General features: G+C 41.5%; 1 protein-coding gene across 1 annotated transcript in view; it reads left to right on the top strand.

Annotated features, from left to right (window-relative positions):
- Nucleotides 1-5,605: 5,605 nt before the first annotated feature.
- gnaz (guanine nucleotide binding protein (G protein), alpha z polypeptide) overlaps nucleotides 5,606-20,252 on the top strand; it is a 28,595-nt gene continuing 13,948 nt past the window's right edge. Inside the window, exon 1 of the mRNA XM_076757657.1 lies at nucleotides 5,606-5,892. The gene's annotated coding sequence lies outside the window, so the exon portion shown is untranslated. The remainder of the gene's footprint in view (nucleotides 5,893-20,252) is intronic.

The following is a 20,252-nucleotide window of genomic DNA, read 5'->3' as shown; positions in this document are numbered from 1 at the left end:
CTCAGATGGATGCATGGGTGGATGGACCAAGTGAAGGAAGGATACATATCCTTAAACACAAAGTGTGCAATGACTAAGAGCCCCCTGTTTGTGGACAAACCAACAAAACGACATATTTAATACGACAAACGCCGGATAACTGAAAAGCACAGCCGAGTCGCATATGGAAACAAGGTCAGATCCTTCCCTGGCAAGACATTTCTGGGTGTGCAATGCACCCACATTTGAGCATGTGTCCTGAAACATGTGAAAGCATCAGTTCACACAGACATAGAGAGATGAGATACTTTACCCTTTTACAAATCTGTCCACACATTTACATATCAGGTTGAAGGTTCACAAGTCTCAGTACTCACCTTCAAATTTAGCTGCAGATTCACATTACATTTGCAAATATTAGTTCACACATTTAGAGTGTTTAAGTCCTAATTTCTATATATTGCTATCTGTGCTGTATATATGGCTATTTTGACCATTGCTGTTCCTTTTGAGCATCTCCGCTGCTAAATATGTGTATTGATTTGGGGAAATGTTACACACTGATTCAAGTCCAGTGGAATAATTATCGCACTTGACAATAGAAAATTTTCCTATTAGGGCTTATCTGATGCCAGACAAGACAGTGTCTTTCCTGTAGATAAAGATGGCATTAGGGTTTAGAAAGGGGTCAATGGAATTCCTTCTTGCCAAAGAGTGTGGGGATTACTAAAGCCTGCAAAGAGCTGCTTTTCTTACAGATTATGTACAATCTGTTCTCAACAACAGAACCACATATTCACTAGATACAGGAGCAGCATTGATCAAAGGCCTCATTCATTCAAGGCAAATAGGGTTCTTCTGAATCATACATCAAGCCAAAGCTAAATGTTTGGCGGTTTTGAAGAGGGGCGTTTATAATAACTACTGAAGTGTTATATGTGGTTAAGTTGTGAATAACTCTAGATATCACGGAACCCCTTATTTGGTAATTTAGTCTTTGTTGGATCTATTATTAAAGTCTTTATTTAAATTGTTAGATGTCACAACATTACAAAGAGAGTAATACCAAAGATGTCAGGAGTATTTATAGCAGCTGTGACCACAAAACTTAACTGGATCCAAAAGCTGTTCACAGAAGCAGGAGAAGATACAGAACAGGCAGCCACAAATTTGAAAAACACAAGGCATTTAAACACCATCTGATGTCTCAATCAAAGTCTCAACCTCAAAGTCTCAATCAAATACTGAAGACTGAAAGCTTCCAGTTCTTCTGGCTTCCACCAGCTACGGATTAGATTAGTGTACAAAGAAAATTAAGGTGCAAAGATTATGGATGAAGTCTTGATTGCAGACAGATTCCTGGCTTCAGGTGGATGATATTCATTTTAAAAACTCTTGAATTTGTTTTGCGCTGACTTCATACTGATGTTACATAACAGCTACAAAAATGCATTGCTATTATGTAAGTCCAAATAAAAGGCATTAAAAATGTAGATAAGATCAGCTCTGTAACTGTAATGCACACTAAAGATAAGCACAGAGGCGTAGCCACAATGAATGAATCATTCAATACCTGAGCAACTTAAATAATAAAGTCCTACATTTGGAACAAACTACTGAGTCCAGTGTTACACTTTAGTAAAGAAAACCAACAAGCCTCCTTCTGTCACTTTCAAAATTCAGCTTGGTTTGCATAGCACAATGACACAATTTAAAATATTGCTGAATACAGAAGAATTTTTCTCAACAACTAAAAAATGTATGTTACAATTCAAATTATTTACATTTCTTCTTACTAAATCATTTCTATGATCAAACACACAGGTTATGGTTCCTCTTAATATGTAGTGCATAGGATGTGCCACTAGATGTCAGCATTTGCTTTGAAAACAGTGGATGAGCTACACAGAGGATCTGATCAGATCAGAATATTTAAAAATAAAGAGTATTTATGTTTTTTCTGATATATCCACTTCTTGCCATGATCCCATTTTCATCTCAAACCTTTCTATTATTATTATTATTATATTATTTTTTAACATTATTGGGTGCTATAACTGATGCAAGCGCCACATCGGTTACTTTCACAGAGGTATTGTTTGCCAAATGTACACCTTACTCTTCCATTTTATAGACCAGGACTATGAACATAGTGATGCAATCACCAAAAGAGTTTCCATCCTCAGCTGAAAAGTGGAGCCCATTATCGCATGCAGTCACACATCAGATGTTGCACATCCTGTCCATGAACTGTTGAATGCTTAATTTCTCTGTCTGTTTTAAAGTACCTGATTACACTGTCAGTATTGCTGTAGATCTGCAGAGAGATCCGACCTCCAGATCACGAGGTTGTGACAAAGAAAAATGTTTATGTGCCATCTCTGTCAGTTCTGCAAGATCATAGCCTCTGTGAAATTATTCTTTGGTATGATCCTAATCTGTAGGATAACCTTTCCACTCAGAATGTCTGTACTGTCCTTTTACAGGCTGCATGCAAAGTATTGCTAAATGAATGGAATGATAATTCAACTGGCTATTTCAGTATTTGCAGTGTTACTTTCTTATGTACCGCATGGCACTCAATTCAGTGTCAGTAAATGTGTGCTTTACAATGGTAGCCCCCTCAAATACCAATATGAAGTGAAAAAAGCATGTCCATTCCATTCCAACATATCTTCAAGGTAGGATGTTGGATTAAAACATGGGCACAAAGCAGAAATTGCTTTGACATAATTCAGTTTGTGTATTTTTTCTGACTTTGCGCAAAGCTGACCTTTAAGGAAGGCCAGTTTTTCCTGCATGATGCATTTGTGCTACAAGATCACCAGGTGTTTTGTGACATGTCTCCCACTCAGGCAGGTATTATCGCTGACCGTGGATCACAATACCAAAACACCAGTGACACAGATTCCATGCTTGCTGTCAAGGACTCCGCTGACAAAAGTCGAAGCATCTTCCTCATCTCTGTACTTAACACTGCTCTCAGCCGCAAATGGTGTAACAGTGGCTGCTGACCTCTTTTCCCACAGCAAGTTGAGTTCATGTGGAAAAAAAAGACCAAAGCAAAGGAGCCATCGAAGATAAATGGTGTCAAATCACAATGCAAATCTTTGCTAAATCAAAAAAGAAAGACTGGTGTCAGAGTCTGTAGCTGGCAGTTGAAGCAGGAACTCTGCAGCGTCTCTTTCCCCTTCCTCTCAAGCAGAGTCAGGGGGTGAACGCCTGTTTGAAGCTCTCCCCCTGGGCTCCAGGGTTCTGTGGGATCCGGGTGTGCTGACACTGTTAGCACGCCTGATATGAGAGCCTGATCAAAGCTGGCTCATTCTGCCTGACCGATTTCCACAGGATTAAGGATTAGGGAGACAGGAAGCTGGGAGAGGCACAGAGACAATCTGGGAGAGACAAAAAGGGATAGTGAGGGTAGTGAGAGTGAAAAGAATGGAAAAATGCTGAAGGAGACAGAGGGGTCATAAGGCACTGGCAGAGAACATCTTGAGAAACAGAACGGAGAATAAAGTCAGAGATTTACAGAACAAATAAATTAGTACACTCTTATGGAGGACAAAAAGTACGGGTTTTTCCATAAAGAATGTCTCTTGGAGTGATTTAAAGGACAATCTTCCAGAGGACCGGGCTGTGCTGCAGCTCACAAAGAGTTAAATCTGATATGTAGCTGGGAGACAAACCCTGCTGTGCTTTAATGGTGAAATATTGAAATCAATTCTAAATTAACAGGCAACCAGTGTAGGGCTGCTTAACAGGGGGTCATCTTTTGTTCGTCATTTGCTTCATTTGCCTTGCTGCTGCAGTTTTGCAAACAGGAAAGGGAATCTGACTGGAATCATTGCAGTCTAAATATAAAAAATACAATATGTTTTTAAGGTCACCAAGTGATGACGAAAGTGTGTGACCTCACTACCAAAAAGCTAAGAAGTATTGAAATCCTTTCAAGGGATAAAGGGGTTTTAACATGGCAATTTGGCATATCACCATCATCATCACAGACGATTATCAGAAATTAACTGCTGGTTGTTTTGTACTTCTATCAGCCCACCACTACATCTTCTCATTCAGGACAGAGACTGAAGTCTTTCCTGTTCAAACAAATCAAAACATGCACGATGTTAATGTTTCTATCACACCTGGACATTTGGCTGCTGTGTGATGCGGTCAGGTAGATCATAACAGGTTTGACATTTAAGGTGAGATGTCAACAATAGCTGTTGAGTGCAGTGGAAACACCCTAGTTTAGAGCCGAGACTATCATACATTTCTCCGTGTATCAGAGAGGCCCTGTGAGCGTGTCTCCAGATAGGGGCATCCCAGAGTGTGTTTTTGGTGGTTGGAGGTGTTAGTTTCATATGCCTGAATTACATGGTGTTATTGCGCTGTTGTGTGGTTTCTGTTACTCATTTTTGGGAAGTTCAGCTCACTCTGCATGAACACCGAAATTGAGAGATGGTACATTTCTGCTTTATCAAACCAGTACTAGAGAAGAGGGGACGTTATGATTGAGCGGTAATTAATGATATACACTGAATGTTGTGATAGGGATAAAGAGAGACAGTGAGGGAGATAGTGACAGGGAGAAAGAATGGGGACGATACACCACCTGCCTGCCAGACCGGATTAAAAGGGCCAGATGAAAGGTCGGGGAGAGGCAAGACCAGATGTGCACTCACACTGGCCTATAGCCGATTAATTATCTCACAGTTCATGACACAGGTTTGGTGTCCAGGCAATTATATTACACTACACACCCTGAGCAACCTGATCTGGGGATTTTTTCCTGCAGGACAGCGTGTGTGTGTGTGTGTGTGTGTGTGTGTGTGTGTGTGTGTGTGTGTGTGTGTGTGTGTGTGTCAAGAGGAGGGGAGGAGTCTCTTTACACACTGGTGGCATCCATAATGACAAAGCGATAATTCACATCATGCTCCAGCGCTGTGATTACTATGTTTCTGTGTGCTCATGCATGTGTATTCTCTGTGGCAGCAGTCAAGCAAAACAATTTCTTTTTATTGCTGTTCCCAGAGGTTAACAAGAAGTGGAAGAAACACATGAAAGGAACCACCCATTCACACCCTGTGGCATGCTGCCTCATTTGCCCGAGCCTCTATCAGTTCTTGGTTATAGCCAATAGCAATAAAGGAAGTGGTTCCACTGTCACAGAAACAGTTGGCACAGAAACAGCACATTACACCATCGTCCAATCCCCCTCCCATTCCTTTGTCGTCATTTCTCCCATCCCCTCCCTTCCTCTCCTCTTCTCTCTAGTCCCCTCCTCCTCCTCCTCCCTCTCTCCCTATCTTGTATGTTTTTTCAGTCATCAATGAAATCACAACCAATCCTGCTGCTGGCCTGTCAGCAAGCATATAATACCACATCCTCACCTCCATTCTAGCCGGTAGGGCTCAGATTCCTTAATGGCCAATGTATATTTTATCATTACAGCATGAAATAAAGATACACTGGATGCAGTAGCTACCCCATCAAAGCCTGTTTTTCTCTCTCTCTCTGCTACTCTCATGATTTAATCCTGACCATTTCCCCCTTCTCTCTCTATCCCTGCTGACTCCTCCCTCCATTTCTGTCCTGCACTCCCTCTCTCTGCTTCTCTGTCTCTGACACACTCGAACACACGCACACATATATACACGCCCTCCACCCCCATCGCTGCAGTGTCTCAACTGCCTCAGAGCAAACAAGAGGATATAGAATACAGACGTTAATAAGACAGAGAAAGAGGGGCATTGAAAGAGAGAGAGATGTATGTGTGTGTGTGAGACCCTGTGAATATGAGGAAGACGTGAAGATGAAGCAGCAGGACTAAAGGTGGATTGCACAGAGCCTTTCTCTCCTTGCAAGGGCTTGTCTGCAGTATCCTTTGTAAATGGATGCTGGCTTGTGAACACGGTAAGCCTGACTACTCTCAAACAGACACAGCTTTTTTTTTGTAATCACCGCAAGGCTGGCCTGCTTTGGACACAGAGGAGGGGCAAGATGCTTTTTATTTACAGGCATTCTGCATAGGGCGAGTGTGTTTTCCTGATAAAATGGGGAAGGTGATGTTCAGAGATGGCACCAAGGCAGGCAGCCTGTCCAGTCCCCTCCTCCACCCTGCTAGCTCTGTGCCAACAGACGCTGCTATCCTCTGCTTGCAATTTGACTCATCATCTCCCCAGAGCATCCTCGATTCTTATAGGATGCTTTTATCTGAACACACTGCTCAGTTCATGTAATTACTGTATGTAGGACAAGTGAAGGATGCATCAAAGATGTGTGTGTGTGTGTGTGTGTGTGTGTGTGTGTGTGTGTGTGGGTGTGTGTGTTTGTGTGCATGTTTCTGTCCAAGCCATAAGCCATGAAATGGTAAGGGGGGAAATGAGAGAGTAAAAGCACCATCACAAACGATCAGGTGTTTGGTACTTACAACTGGCTTTACGAGACACTGAATGTGAATTTGCAGTGGGAGGTGTGCAAATCCCACGGAGCCTGGCTCTGCAGGCACTGGGATAAGCAGGCAAATTGTGGCCTGACAGCGGAGCTCGCTGTCCACTGTTCTACGGGGGAAATTTACGTCGGCAGTCATTAATAATCTCAAACTGGGATGTATTTGTGTGCAGTTGCTTGCCCGTGTTTATGCATGTAAATCTTAACGGTGAGAGAGAGCAGAGCGTGTTCGTCACACAGCAGGCAAAATTAGATGATTTGTGACATTTTCTGTTTCATGTTTCATATTGTGAACAGAGTGTGACTGTATTTTTTTTTTCTTCAATGGGGGTTAGGATTGGTTGTGTAGCATCAGGAGAGTATGTGTAATTTGTGTGTACTGTATGTGTGTTTGTATTACACGTTTGAGAGAGAGAGAGAGAGAACCAGTGCAGGGAGGGGTCGAGGGGCTGGGGGGTTTGAGGCAGATGGGGCAGAGGGGCGGAGGTTGATGCAGCACGGAGCAAGAGAGAGAAAGAAGGAAAAGAGAAGATTTGAAACAGATTGGATGAAGGGGGGGGGGAAGACCGTGATAATTTCACAGGGGTAGAAAGACGTGCTTTTCTGAGCATGTGACACAGAAAGAATGCTGAATGTGTCTGTGATAGTTCCACCGGCAGCAGTTCACATCGAGGCCCTCAGACATCTGTGCATCAAGGCAAAGATGGTGGATAAATTCCACCATGCCTTTATCTCTTCAGCACTACTAATACCAAAATGGATCAGGAATATTAGATTGATACTTATGATGAACATTGTGTGATGTTGCCTGATTGGAGGTTGTGAGGAAAAACTGGGATAGGAATATTGATCGCTGTCACAGTGTAATGCTGACAGATTGGGATAAGCCTTTATGGGTAGCTGCAAGTTCCATTTACTGTTCTCACTCAATTCAGATAAGCAGTTTTTGCAGAATACAAACCATATTTCCTCAGCATGTGGAACTCACCCTTAGCTCAGAAGCGTCATGTAATATTTCTTATTATCCATGTGTTTTTCAAGCAGGCCATAACTTGAAGCAATATTGGTTTCATTAAAACTTCAAGGGGTCTGAGTTGTGATTTAAGGTGGTAACCAAAATCTGCAGTGGCTTAAATCTTCATGATGCCATCTCAACAGATGATGCATGTCATGTGTTCAGCTGTGGCTCATAATATCACATCCAGCAACAGTTAGCAACCAGAATAAGAACTGGGGGCATAGCAATAAATGTTTTGCATTCAGACAACATTTTGCAGTGTCTTACTGTCTCATGTTTTGCACCCACAATTCAGAGTCCAGTTCTGTTGTAATCTCTAAATATCAACTACTACAGTCTCAGTCACTGGTTAGTAACCATTGGTAGACAAACCAAGGTCACATTCAATGTAACAATAGCTATACACAACCCTGAGAGCTGCACTAATATCTGATCAATTTTTATCATTTGAGCTGCAAATTTAAGTTTAAGTGTTACATTTAACTTGAATTAAATTTAGATTTAACATGCAAAGCTGTAATGCTTTCCACTGCAACATGTCAAAAAATGTCAGGTCACTGATGACCTTGGCTTTAAAATGATCGATGATCAACATCCAGTGCGAAATATAAATGTTAATCACGTGCTTACACAATGGGCCTTCGCCAAGCTTCACACACACACACACACACACACGCACACACTGAATAATGTCATCATGCCCTGATACCTGTCTGAACATAACATTAGGAGAAAGAGAATAGCTGTGATTTTGATTTGATTTTGAATGTTTTTGTTGAGCCAAACACAAAAACGTCAACATGAATTCTTAAATCGGTGGGATACACATCACATAAATTAACTACACAGTCTCTCTCAACAGCGAATGCTTTATTTCTCTTTTTGTTTAAATGCTAGCACGCAGTATGCTGCCACTCAAGTTACCTTTATGCATATCAAAACGAGAGCAATAGAGTGACAAAACCTATGCTGAGTTGACCTCCTTCCACCTCTTTTGTTATTTGCCACATCCACTCCACTGGCTGACATAATGGCAAGGGACAGCAGGGACAGACTTGGTTTTAAAGTGACAGTGGCTGTTGAGGTAGCAGCTCTTGCACTGAGGGGGCCAATGTCACCGTCCGGTGCACTTCCAGCCATCTTTAACCTTGTAGGTGAGCCCACCGCTGACTTGGACAATTAAACTCAGCTCTATTACAGTTGAGTACCAGGGGGGCCATGCCTAGTTCCCTCGGCAGCCTGCTTAATAAAATGATTAATCTGAGATGTCATTTATTTCCTGGAGAGGGAGTACCAGAATGACCACACAAGGCTTATACATTTGCTTTTAACGTAAAAATTGATCTTAAACACCATGCGGTGCCTATGAAATATCCAATAAAAGCACAGAGGATGGTTGTGTCCATTAAGTTCAGGCCTCCCAGTTGCTTTGTTACTCTGTATGTTCAGACAGGGCATTGCTCTGATTCAGCTGGCTCAGCATTTGTGTTTGTTTTGGGTTCATAATCCTTGCCAGGTACTAGGACAAAGAGTCATCTCCACACAAACGGCTGTAAGACGCTGTTTCTTTCAGACAGGGGCTGATGTAGAGAGGACTAATAAATTACTTAACAGTAAAGCCTCAGTAAGGGAAGTTGTCAGTTGAATTGAACAAAATCTTTGGGCGGGGCTTTGTGAATGAGTACAGATTAAGTTATCTTTTGGTGTTACGTAAAATAACATCAGCTCAATCCATCCCTCTCTTTCTCTTTGCCCTCCTGTCTAATCTTTGCCGGTAGTCTCATACAGGGGCCTGTCTGTTTTCCTGAGGCCGAGTGAGTGAGAGGGCCTTACTTCCAGCACTCAAATCTGAGAGGGCAGAGCAGAGGGGACTAACAGAGCAACTTTGTGTTCCATTGCACACACATAACAGCGGTCATATGACAACAAGGAGGTGGACAAGAGGGAGGGGGGAATGATGAGGGAGTGTAGGGCCTACTACCCACTGGTGAGGGATGTTGGTCTGCAGTGAAAGAAATGAAAGGAGTGTGTGTGTGTGTGTGTGTGTCTGTCTAAGCATGCATGGATGCACGTTATATGCCCACATGCGGTATGAGCTGCATTCAGCGATATTTATACAGCCAAAAATAAAGTTTATAGCACAACAATTAGCTTGTTTTGATGAGGGCGTGCAGGTCTGTTTTTCCAAGAAAATATATGAAATTGGAGTGAAGCTGGTGATGTTTGTCAATGACCTCCACAGCCCTCTGGGATCATTCCTTTCATAGAACAGTGTTTGTTCAGAGTAATCCAATGTTTAACATGCAGCAGAATTGACTTTCCCTGTTTGAACAGGTGACATATTCTCATGTCTAATTTTTCTCATATCTCTCCCTTCCACACATATTCATCCCGTTAACACAATACATATAGTTAAATTGTGCTGGCATTGTTGGCTGGCATCTACTGGGGGCTTTGCGATAGAGCAAGTTTATACATAAAAAATAGGTTTGGCTTTTTTTGGAAGATGATTCCGTCATTTATTGTAAGTTTTGCAAAGTCTCTGCAGGGGCCTCCGCCCCGCTGCAACAAGTGGGATATTTCATTCTTTATCACTCTTTTTGGAACCTATTTTACTGACCATTGCCCCTACAGCATTTATGTTATAGTGCTGATCCAGTGGGTTAATGGCTGTTATGCTGTTGCATCTGCGGCAGGATGAGATATTTTTTCTTTTCCTGTCCCAGTTATCGGATCACCAACTGCAGATAATGTCTGTGGGTTTTAGAAGCCTGAAAGTGCCTGTTACCCACAATTTCCTTCCCGTACAGAAAGCGTTTATCTTATCTGTCATAACCCAAATGAATATTATGTTGGAGTGAGTGTTTGAATGTGGATTAGAACGTTTATAGTACTAACCTGAACTGTTTTGATCTATGTGATATACACTGTAGTGAGAGAAATTCTCTCTCTAAAAATCGTCTGTATGCACCAGCAGCACATACATAACAGGCAGACATCCAAAGGCTCAAACGTGTACTTGCATTTGTGTGTATACCAAGGCGCGCACACACACACACACACACACACACACACACATCAGACTCTAGTGTCCACCTTGTGCCATCTCATCCCTTCACATCAGACGGCCTACCCGTAGCTCAGCCTGTGCACAAACATGGCATTGTCATCGCTGGCTGGCCTTGTGACTCAGTGTGACCCGCTGGATTGGAGAAGGGGAAACACAGCCATTGAGAGCAGCAACGTTAAACAGAGCATTATCACGAAAAAGCATCGCGCATAAAGAGACCTCAAACCCCCCACCACCCCGTCTCCACCCTGTAAACAGCCCACTGTTTTGGGGGAGTAAGCAGGAGAACACTGCCCATCATTGTTTTCCATAATGAATGAGTAGTGTCCTCACATGTGTACAGTATACTGGCATCTTTCTCTGAACTCTGCATTCAGGACAGCATGTCAGGGAGCGATAAAACAAAACATTGAACAAACAATTGTGCGAGCTAAATGAAGAGTTTACAATAAGTAGGTTTGAATATTAAATCACATAGAGCAGATGATGAATTGACTTGCTCATATTGGATTCAGATCCCGCTCCCAGATAATGTGGTGCATTAATAAGGAATTGGTAGATTCACATTGTTGGAAAAACAAATATCTTTCTTCCATGTTACACATGTCCTGACCTAAGAGCACTTAAGGTTAAATTAAAGCTGTTTCACTTAAAGCTGCGTTAATTAATTTAGCCTCAAGGGAACACAAAAATGTGCCCTAGGCCACACACTGACCACTACAGCACCAGCATTGTTAATGAAGCTGTTGTGGCTGAAGTGTTAGCAAACAGCTGTTTACTTACACATCCAGCATCCATTTGGATGCTATGGATTGTCGTGTTTCTGCCCTTTTCGTGGATACACTTTTTAGCTCCATTTTGGTCTCAACCAACTACTTTTTGTGAGTTGTTTGACTCACTTCACCAGCTAGTCATTAACATTGCATGTCTAACATTTTGATGCAGGGCTTTTCCAGTTTTATTTATTTATTTGCCTGTTGGCGTTGATGAGAGTGGATGACACTCAATCATACAGTAAATAGACAGGACACAGAACCAAAACAATTCAATAAAAGATGCAGAGATACATGATAGTTCTCCATGATTGCACCCACTTTGACATCACACTGAGTCATTTGATTCATATCAAAAGTTTAAAACAGGTTTAAGTGTTTTTCATGACTGTGCACAGAACTGATCTTGGGAGATTCACTATTGCAGCCATTCTCCAATATAAATCTAAATTGTGACAAGAATCCAGGGTAATCCATTAGACACGATGTTACCTGACATATGATTTTGAAGCGAAGGTGCTATTTGACATGAGATGCTTTCAGACACCCTCCCCCAGGAATCTTTGTGTAGAGAAATCTTTGACACATGGTTTCTGACAGGTTCAGTATTGAGACTCCTTGACAGCACATTTAAAATGTGTCTTCACTGCATAAACGTGGTTAACTAGGTATCCTTGTTCAGCCTGAAGGACAAGGTCCACTCCTTGTTTAATTTTCACTCTGGACTGCATGATTGTAGGAAAAAGTCCCGATACAGCTCTTACAGAATAAAATGGTAAATCTTGCATAAAGTGGTGCAAACTGTTGAACGTTGCTGAAGATCATTCTGTCTGCGACCTATATCTCATATGATTCTGACGTAGGATGGGGCGACCACAAAGCTCTGACTCACCACACAGACGCAGGCCTTCCAGGTTGGAGGACTTACTGAGATGGCCAGAGAAAAACATGCATTTTATATATCACTAGCATCAAGACACAGTATTGTTTTTCAAAAGCATCACATGATACAGTGTTGTCTACAGGATCTGTGTTAGCAACTGGGGTAACATTGATTTATCATTGTGCTGCTTGGAGCATGAAATTGACCACATGCTTAGAGTCCCAGATTCCACAATGTTATAGTTGCATTACATCCAGTTTATGAGTTGCACAAAGAGCATTCAGCATTCAGTGTAGTGTCTTTCTGATTACCCACAGATTAATTTAAAGCCTCCCTCTGTAACTCAGGAACCTCTTTATATGCATGATCTGTTTTGTGGAGCTGGACGACTGCCTTGCATATACTGATTCACTTTACATGCAATTCAACACTGATTACAGTTAAAAGTCAGCTGTCAATTCAAATCAATTCAGCTTCTGTCTTTACCCTTTCAAACTGGAACAAAACATCCAGTTCAAAATGCCACCAGTCATTTGTTCTTAGTCAACACCTAGTAATACAGTAAATATGGTGTGGCAAAAAGATTACCAGGCATTGTGGAAGGAATTAAAGGACAACAGGCATTTTTTATTTATTTTTGAAGGTTGCCCTGTTTAGGGTGGCAAAAGGATTTTGACAGATTAAGATTATAATCACCAAAGTAGCCACCTCCATCTTATCAGGAACTCTTGTGTTGTACAGTATTAGCTGCTAGATGTAGGAATTCCTGGAAACCTTGTCAGACATCTTCAGTACTCTTTCCAATAGCTCTACAACAACTGATTCAGACTGCTCTCAGCTCTACTCTGAGGCAGCAGGCCTAAACAGATTTGAGCTGGAATAGATGGGAGCACACGAGCAAGAGAGTATGATTTAACAGGATACTCATACAAACTAGAATCACCGCCTTGTGGCTGTATGCCTCCACCAACCAGACAAGTTGCAGTTTGCATTCACGTCTTTCAAGACTCTGTAATATAGGTAGTGAAGACTTTGAAGGGATTTAATAAAAGGTATTAAGTGTACTTTTTGGCAAAATGGAAGTAATCACTATAAGAGACATGCTGTCTTCACTTAGAGACAATTTTTACAGTGGAGCACAGAGGACTGATAAAGAGCTTTGTCACATGGTGCAATGACAATCACCTGAAGCTCAATATCAGCAAAACCAATAAACCTGTTGGGGACAACCTGAGGAACAGGAACAGAAGCTATTCAAGCATGTTGCTGAATCGTCCCTGAATGATGACGAAGCCCATCTGAAGTCACTGCCATCCACTTGGAGGCGCTCAGAGGCAAATGAACAGGGTGTGATGTGTCTCTATATGTCCAAAAGTACCAATGGAAAAGCCCCACCAGTTGTTATCCAGGAGGAGGAGGAGTGAAGAGGGCTGACTCATAAAACATTTTGTGGTCCAAATCAATAAAAAAACGTGGATGGGACTAACAAGTGTGAAGCCCTCTTCAGGAAGGGACAGAGCAGACTGTTCTTCCCGAGGAGTCTCAGATCCTTCAGTCTGTGCATCAGACTCTGCAGATTGTATATCAGTTTGCAAAGGCCAGTGCTGTGTTCTTCATGGTGGTGTGCTGGGGTGGTCAGCAGTCTCAACAAGCCTTTAAGGAAGTACTCCACTCGGTGATCAGCTTGGAAATGCACGGTGTGGTCGGGTTGAGCGATTGGATGAATACATAGGCCATTGGCAACTGGCTGAGTCCATTGCCAGTTGAGGTTTTTGTTTTTTTTTTTGGGGGGGGGGTGTAACCCTAACCCTTTTTGTCATTTTATTTTGCTAATTTAATGGTCTGCCTCTGAAGAATAAGTGAGAGTGACACACTCGGTGAATGAGCTAACCCAGTAGCACAAAGAGTCAGAAACAGCCGAGAGGCAGCGAGGAAAAGCAGCATGCAGAGCCAGAATATCTTCACATCTAACTCAGTGAATTAAGGGTTTATTTAGAGACTACCCAATATGTTTTTGGTGACTTTCATTTTGTTTTGTTGAGTCTGAATGAAGCCTGTTTTATGATGAGTTAAACAGGCAGTCAAACCTGGTTTAATTCAGTGAAAGAGATAAACTTGAATTAATGAATTTTTTTTCTTAAGTTTATTTTGTTTATTTATTAGACCAAAAAAGACAAGAGACCACGTGAAACATAGCAAACTCACCGCTCGCCCACGAACACCGTGAAGTTTCTTTATGAATACCTTTCACGGAGAGTTTTCAAACAGCGACAACCAAGTCCAGTCACCCTAGATTCAACCCTCCATGGTCTAACCATGATCGGGACGACTGAGATCACTCACAGACATCTTCTTATGAGTACGAGACAACTACACAGAAGCAGCAGATAACAGCAACCATGTTATCAGTCATCACTAGAAATGAAAGCGTATCCATTGTGCCATGTGATATAATGATCTAAAAAGGATTAACAACTTATTCTCTTATTGTCTTATACTCTTATGTTTTGTGAGGACTCCGCTGACCACCTGCGTGCACCACACACATACCTGCACAAATATATCGTCAATCACCAGCTGCTGGGCTGATGGTGACCGGTTTGAAAACTTGAACATACTGTATTGCCAAACCCTGCAGTGTGGAGGCAGTGGCTAAGAGGAGGACACGGGACAAAATCAAAGCCATCTTGTATAACCATCTCGCCCTTTCTACAGTGAGTTGTATCAGACTGTAGAAAAGCAGTGGAGACCTTTGGCCGCCAAACTCTAATCAGTTCATCCTCGAGTTTAAGCTTTTATAAGATTAGGTTATATAACTGATTATATTGCTCCACGCTAATTTGTCAGCGTTGGTGTCTCTATTTTTTTTATTTTACAAAGCCTGATTCAATATCATTCTCTTATTTCAGAGACAAAGGCTTCACCTAAGCTTACAGTTAAATCAGAAGCAAATGCTACTGATATCATAGCAGTTATACCATCGTGTTTTTCAATGAAAGGTGACCTTGTTATTTTGAATCATAGCCGCAGTTCTTTAAAAACATTGCATAGATAGATCCTGTATATGTGGGTGAAATATTAGACAGACATCTCAAATTGCCACGGGTAGTTTTATGAATAGCTCAGAATCTGTCAGATTATTATACAATTTCGCCTTTTTTAAGTTTAAAAAATAAATTAAAATTAATGAATTCTGCCCCTATTAGCTTTCGTTATAAATTAGCCCTCTGTCAAACTGGTTAATATTGACACTGACAACCAGTCAAAATACAGTGAGTCACCAGTTAAGAAGGTATATGTGTATTTAATGGAGTCCAATACACTAAACCTATGATACATCCTTCCTTTGTCGAGTTTAGTTGTGTTGACAGTGTGTCAGACAGGTGTTGATTCAACTCTGTTGTCAGTTTAGAAGCTATATGCTTTTGGTGTTGCAAATGTCCTCCTCATGTTCAGACAGTACATGAAAACATGAGACACATCAAAATAGTTCAATCTCGCCCCCAGTTCCTTTTAATACAAAATATACCTCTTAGACTAAATATACTGGCGGCATTTGGTGTTTAATAACATATTTTAAGGACAATGTGAAGTCTGTGAGTGGCCATAATCATTTCACAGGAAATGATTATTTCTGGATGCCATTGATGCCTTCTGTGTCCATTTTATGATAACGGGTTTATTGTTCTCATCAATTAATATCAGGGGCGGGGCTTGTGGACAGGCAAGCCAGGCAGTTGCTTGGAGCCCCCGGCCACTAAGGGGGCCCCGGCCACTTATTTACAACAACGATTATTGATAGGCCTGGGCTTTCAGGGACCTCTGTTGGTCCCTGGACCTCACTTTGAGAACCACTAATCTATTTTTTCAGTGTTCATCTCAAATGTCCTAGAAATTGTGCATTTGTGTGTGCACAAACCAAATTTTTGTGGTGTGCACGGGTGGGGTGTGGACCCCAGGGATCTCTTGCTTGGAGCTGCAAGAGATTCCAGCAACACCACTGATTAATATACTATAATAATATCACTACATTTTTTTTCATTTTGTTTGTTTCAGTTCAAGCAAGCTATAAATTGTTCGCAGATGAATCTAATATTGGTTCTCTTTGTTCATTCAGTAATCAGTCACAAAGCAATAAAGACTCCCTTGTTTCAAAATATGCAAATTGAAAATTGGAAGTCACAGTTTCTGTGCTTTATTGAAAAGGCAAGAGCTGCTGGAACATGTCTGCGCCTGATTAAATATTTAAAAACCTCCAGCGATTACAGCCTCAAGACTATGATTGCTTTGTCAATGAGCAACCAAGCGGTGCTAACGTATACCAACATTCAACATTAAGCCTCACACATTTTATTCTGCGATTTATTTTATCTTATTTTATTTTGTAGGTGGCACAATGAAATGAAACTAAAGTCTGCTCTTTCAAAAGGAGTGCTCTTCTGTTTACGCTTCTGCAGTTCCAGATGATATTCTGATAGTGTGTGTTTCAACTGTCAACAGTGTCACTACCAGAGTTTAAATTTCTCACCCCTCTCAAGGAAACGCTAACGTCAATGGAAATTTCACTAAACCTTGAGCAGGTGTGTGGTGCCGTTGCTCTGCTGTAGCTCAATAACATCAACACAGTTCAAACGGAGCAGTCAATGTCACCCCAACCTCCACCTCAACATAGGGTCAACAGCCTTGCTCACGTGCGCACTTCATTGCATTTGGATCATTTTTGTTTCATTTCATTTGTCTTCAAGTCGTCAGCCTTTTCTTCCTTGTGACATTTCAAATCACCGCTCAGTGTGGAAAGGTGCCAACAATCATGTCTGTCTGAAAGAGGATTAGTCTGCCCCAACATCCTCTCACCAGATTTTCCCTTATATATACCTTGATTTGGAAACGAAAGGTCTCCACTTATTCCTTTTTGTCCAGTCAACTCAAACAACTGTGGGTCAAATTTCCTCCTTTGACTGTCCATACCATTCTTAGCACTTTGTGGTGACTATGAGCTGTTGAAGACAGCAGTAGTTGAGAGAAGCATGCTTACAGATGGCCTCAGATTTTCTCACTAATGCATTGCTTATTCACTGCCTCTGTGGCATCACATAAATTAATAATGTCTCTCCAGCAGCGTCTCATTTAGAGGCCTTCTCGGCCCGGGCAACTTTCTGTCCCAGGAATCTCACGGGGCTGTTTTTTTTAATCTTCTGATTTCTATACACCTCTTAGTCTGCCACAGCACAGCCTCTATTGTATATAACTGAGTTACAGCTTTATACAGTTCTGAAAACAAAGATTATGAAGCTTGAACTGAAAAGTTGCATGTTGTTGGTGTTGACAGCAGAGCTCATAAATATCCGCCCAAAGGTTTGATACTGTTTCACTCTAACTACTTAATCTTGACACAATAGCATGGACTTAGTACAGATCTGGGGATTAGTTTCAGTTTCACTACCGGGGTTTTGGATATTATTGTAAAAAATTACTCTGCTAGATTCCAGTAAGACTCTGACACTGTATATGGACACTAACCAGACTGCCTTAAGTCTTTCAGTAACCTGTTTTTGTCTTGCTGCCAGGGGAGAGCTAGTCAGAAGCAGGAAGCAAACTCCCAGCCACTAAAACAACTGCCTTTGGATGAGAACGCATGAGCTCTGTGCAGCTGATCGTAAAGCATGTGAGCTTTTTTTGTTGCCCTGTGTGCATGTATTGTATGTTAGTTTGCTGGAGGGCCCCTTAAATGCTGGAATCCACTTTTATGTTATCCTAACATGCATCATTAAGACAGAAATAACATTGGACTTTCTGTTAGTATTTAAATAATAACATGTTTACTTCACAGTGAGTGATGGTGACACACAAAGTTCGGTAGGCATTGGGGCGTATGGACATGAATTACCCTGCAGTCGTCAAAGAGTCACCTTTCCTTAGCACCACACTGTTCTGAATAGTCACGACTAAGTTGGCCTTACATATGCCTTTCTGTATAATCCTAATGAGAATACTGAATGTCACTTTCCCAACACAGGTGCCAGTCCCCAGGTTGCTATTCAAAAGTCCTTGGCCTGCTTAGCTGCGATGAATGGGCTATTTATTTGCTTTAGTTAGTTTTGATGGAAATGGGAACTGGTTAAGTGGTTCATAAATGGGGAACATGATTGCCTGCTGGCCTCCTGTTTAAAACAACAGCTATTTATGGGTGACAGAAGTTGTGAAGTGTTGAGTTCTTCTTTCTGCCTGTCCACGGCAGGATTATCCTCACTGGAACGCCTCATCTGATCCCTCTTGAAATGCAAGCCTGCTGACCGCAGCACTAACACACACCTGCACGCCTCATTCATAAACTATTACAAGAGGACTAAATGTGCACCTGTGCCTTTCACCTTCCTTTTTAACGTCGCACGCACGCTTCATTCATAAAAACAAAACATTCTCTGCCTTCGCTCTTCCTCACCTCTGACACACCTGAGCAGTCTCATCATGACACATTATACCACTGCGCCAGAGCATCGCCTGCATTCATATGTGATTTAATTCAATTTAATTTAAAGCACGCTGAGATTGATTCCACACAACGCATAATGGATTTCACACGCTTGTGTTGCTCTTTAAAACAGATTCTATGAGATGCAATTGAATGTTCTATATTTGCTTAAGAGTGGCTGAACTGACCTGGAACACCAAGGCCACTGTCACCATCTACCTGGTGAAGTTCTCACTGAGGCGCCACATGAGAGTGCACCAGCCAACCTATCTATCTATTTCCTCTTTTTAAAAGTTATGCTCTTTGTGGTTGTTTAAATATAATCTTGATAACTGGCTGAACACTTTAACAAGTTTTCTTATCAGTTCAGGTGTTAAGTGGCAAGAAATATAGAAAGTAGTTACACTATTTAAACATACTGGTGTGTTTTATCATCAACGTGAGCTTCCTATCTTTGTGAGTGTATTCAGACCAAAGTGGCATGACATCTGTAGATACCGTATAATACGTTTTTCTGTAAAGACGTTTGTGTCTGAGCAATAACACTGGGCCTCTGATGAATTAAAATCACCACTCAATCTAATGTGACTGATGACAGTTTGTAATAGCATTTTGTGGACTTAAAACCCGCAGCAGGAAAGTAAAGACCATTATACAATAGAAAGACACTGACTACATGTACTCATGTCTAATAAAGGCTGTGATTGTAATTATTTTCAGCATGGTAAATTAATAATAGGAGTTAAGCACCTGGGAGAGTGATGGAGGGAGAGCCGATGGGCCGTGTGCAGCAGGAGCTGTGAGGGAAAGACAGGAGAGCGACTCTGCCTCATCTTGGCTATCACATTACCTCAGCCCGCATGATACATTGAGATGCTGGCCTCTCTCTGTGGCCCCCATGGCTTTACCTCCTCTCACTTACTCTTAAAGTGACACGCCCCTCTTCTTCGTACCAGAGCCAACTGTGTGCTAGCACAGATGTCCTTGTAACGGTCTTTTTTTGGAGGATGGTTTGACATGTATGAGGATATGAGTTACCAGAGGAGGTTAGCCTGGAAACGTATTCTTATTGAGTAAAGCAAGTAAGTAAATAATCGTGCCATAAAGACAGTGTTTTGTTGGATTTACATAGTCAGTTATTTGTTGCTGCTTGTATCCAGATCTATTTCAACTTTAAATTAGGCTATGTAATTTGTTACAAAGACTAAGCAAGTTTTCATGCTGTAGGCACTTCCTTAATTAATTTTTGTTTATTTTTGGGGGAATTTTTCTAACTTCCAGGCATTTCATCCCGCTGTGTTATGCTCTAATTATTAGGGTGTAGGGAGGCAACAGACCACGTTTTATTCTATGCAGTGGAACAGCATGGGAAATATTATTATGACAAATTTAATGTGGCAATAATATACACTGATTTTGCACAGCCCGTACACTATTTCCTTAGCAATTTTCTCAAGTAATATAACTTCAAAAAGTGCAGAAATGCAAGTGCTGCATATTTCTGTAAGAGCAAATTGAAAAGACTTTACACGCAGCTTTAATGTGTTTCATAGGCTCACAAAATCAGTGATGTGCATTAACCAGTTTGGCTGGCTATGCCATTTTAA

Source organism: Chaetodon auriga, chromosome 19, assembly GCF_051107435.1.
Source record: "Chaetodon auriga isolate fChaAug3 chromosome 19, fChaAug3.hap1, whole genome shotgun sequence".
Classification (NCBI taxonomy): Eukaryota; Metazoa; Chordata; class Actinopteri; order Chaetodontiformes; family Chaetodontidae; genus Chaetodon; species Chaetodon auriga.
Note: the sequence above shows the minus strand (reverse complement) of the source record. Positions and strands in the feature narration are given on the sequence as shown.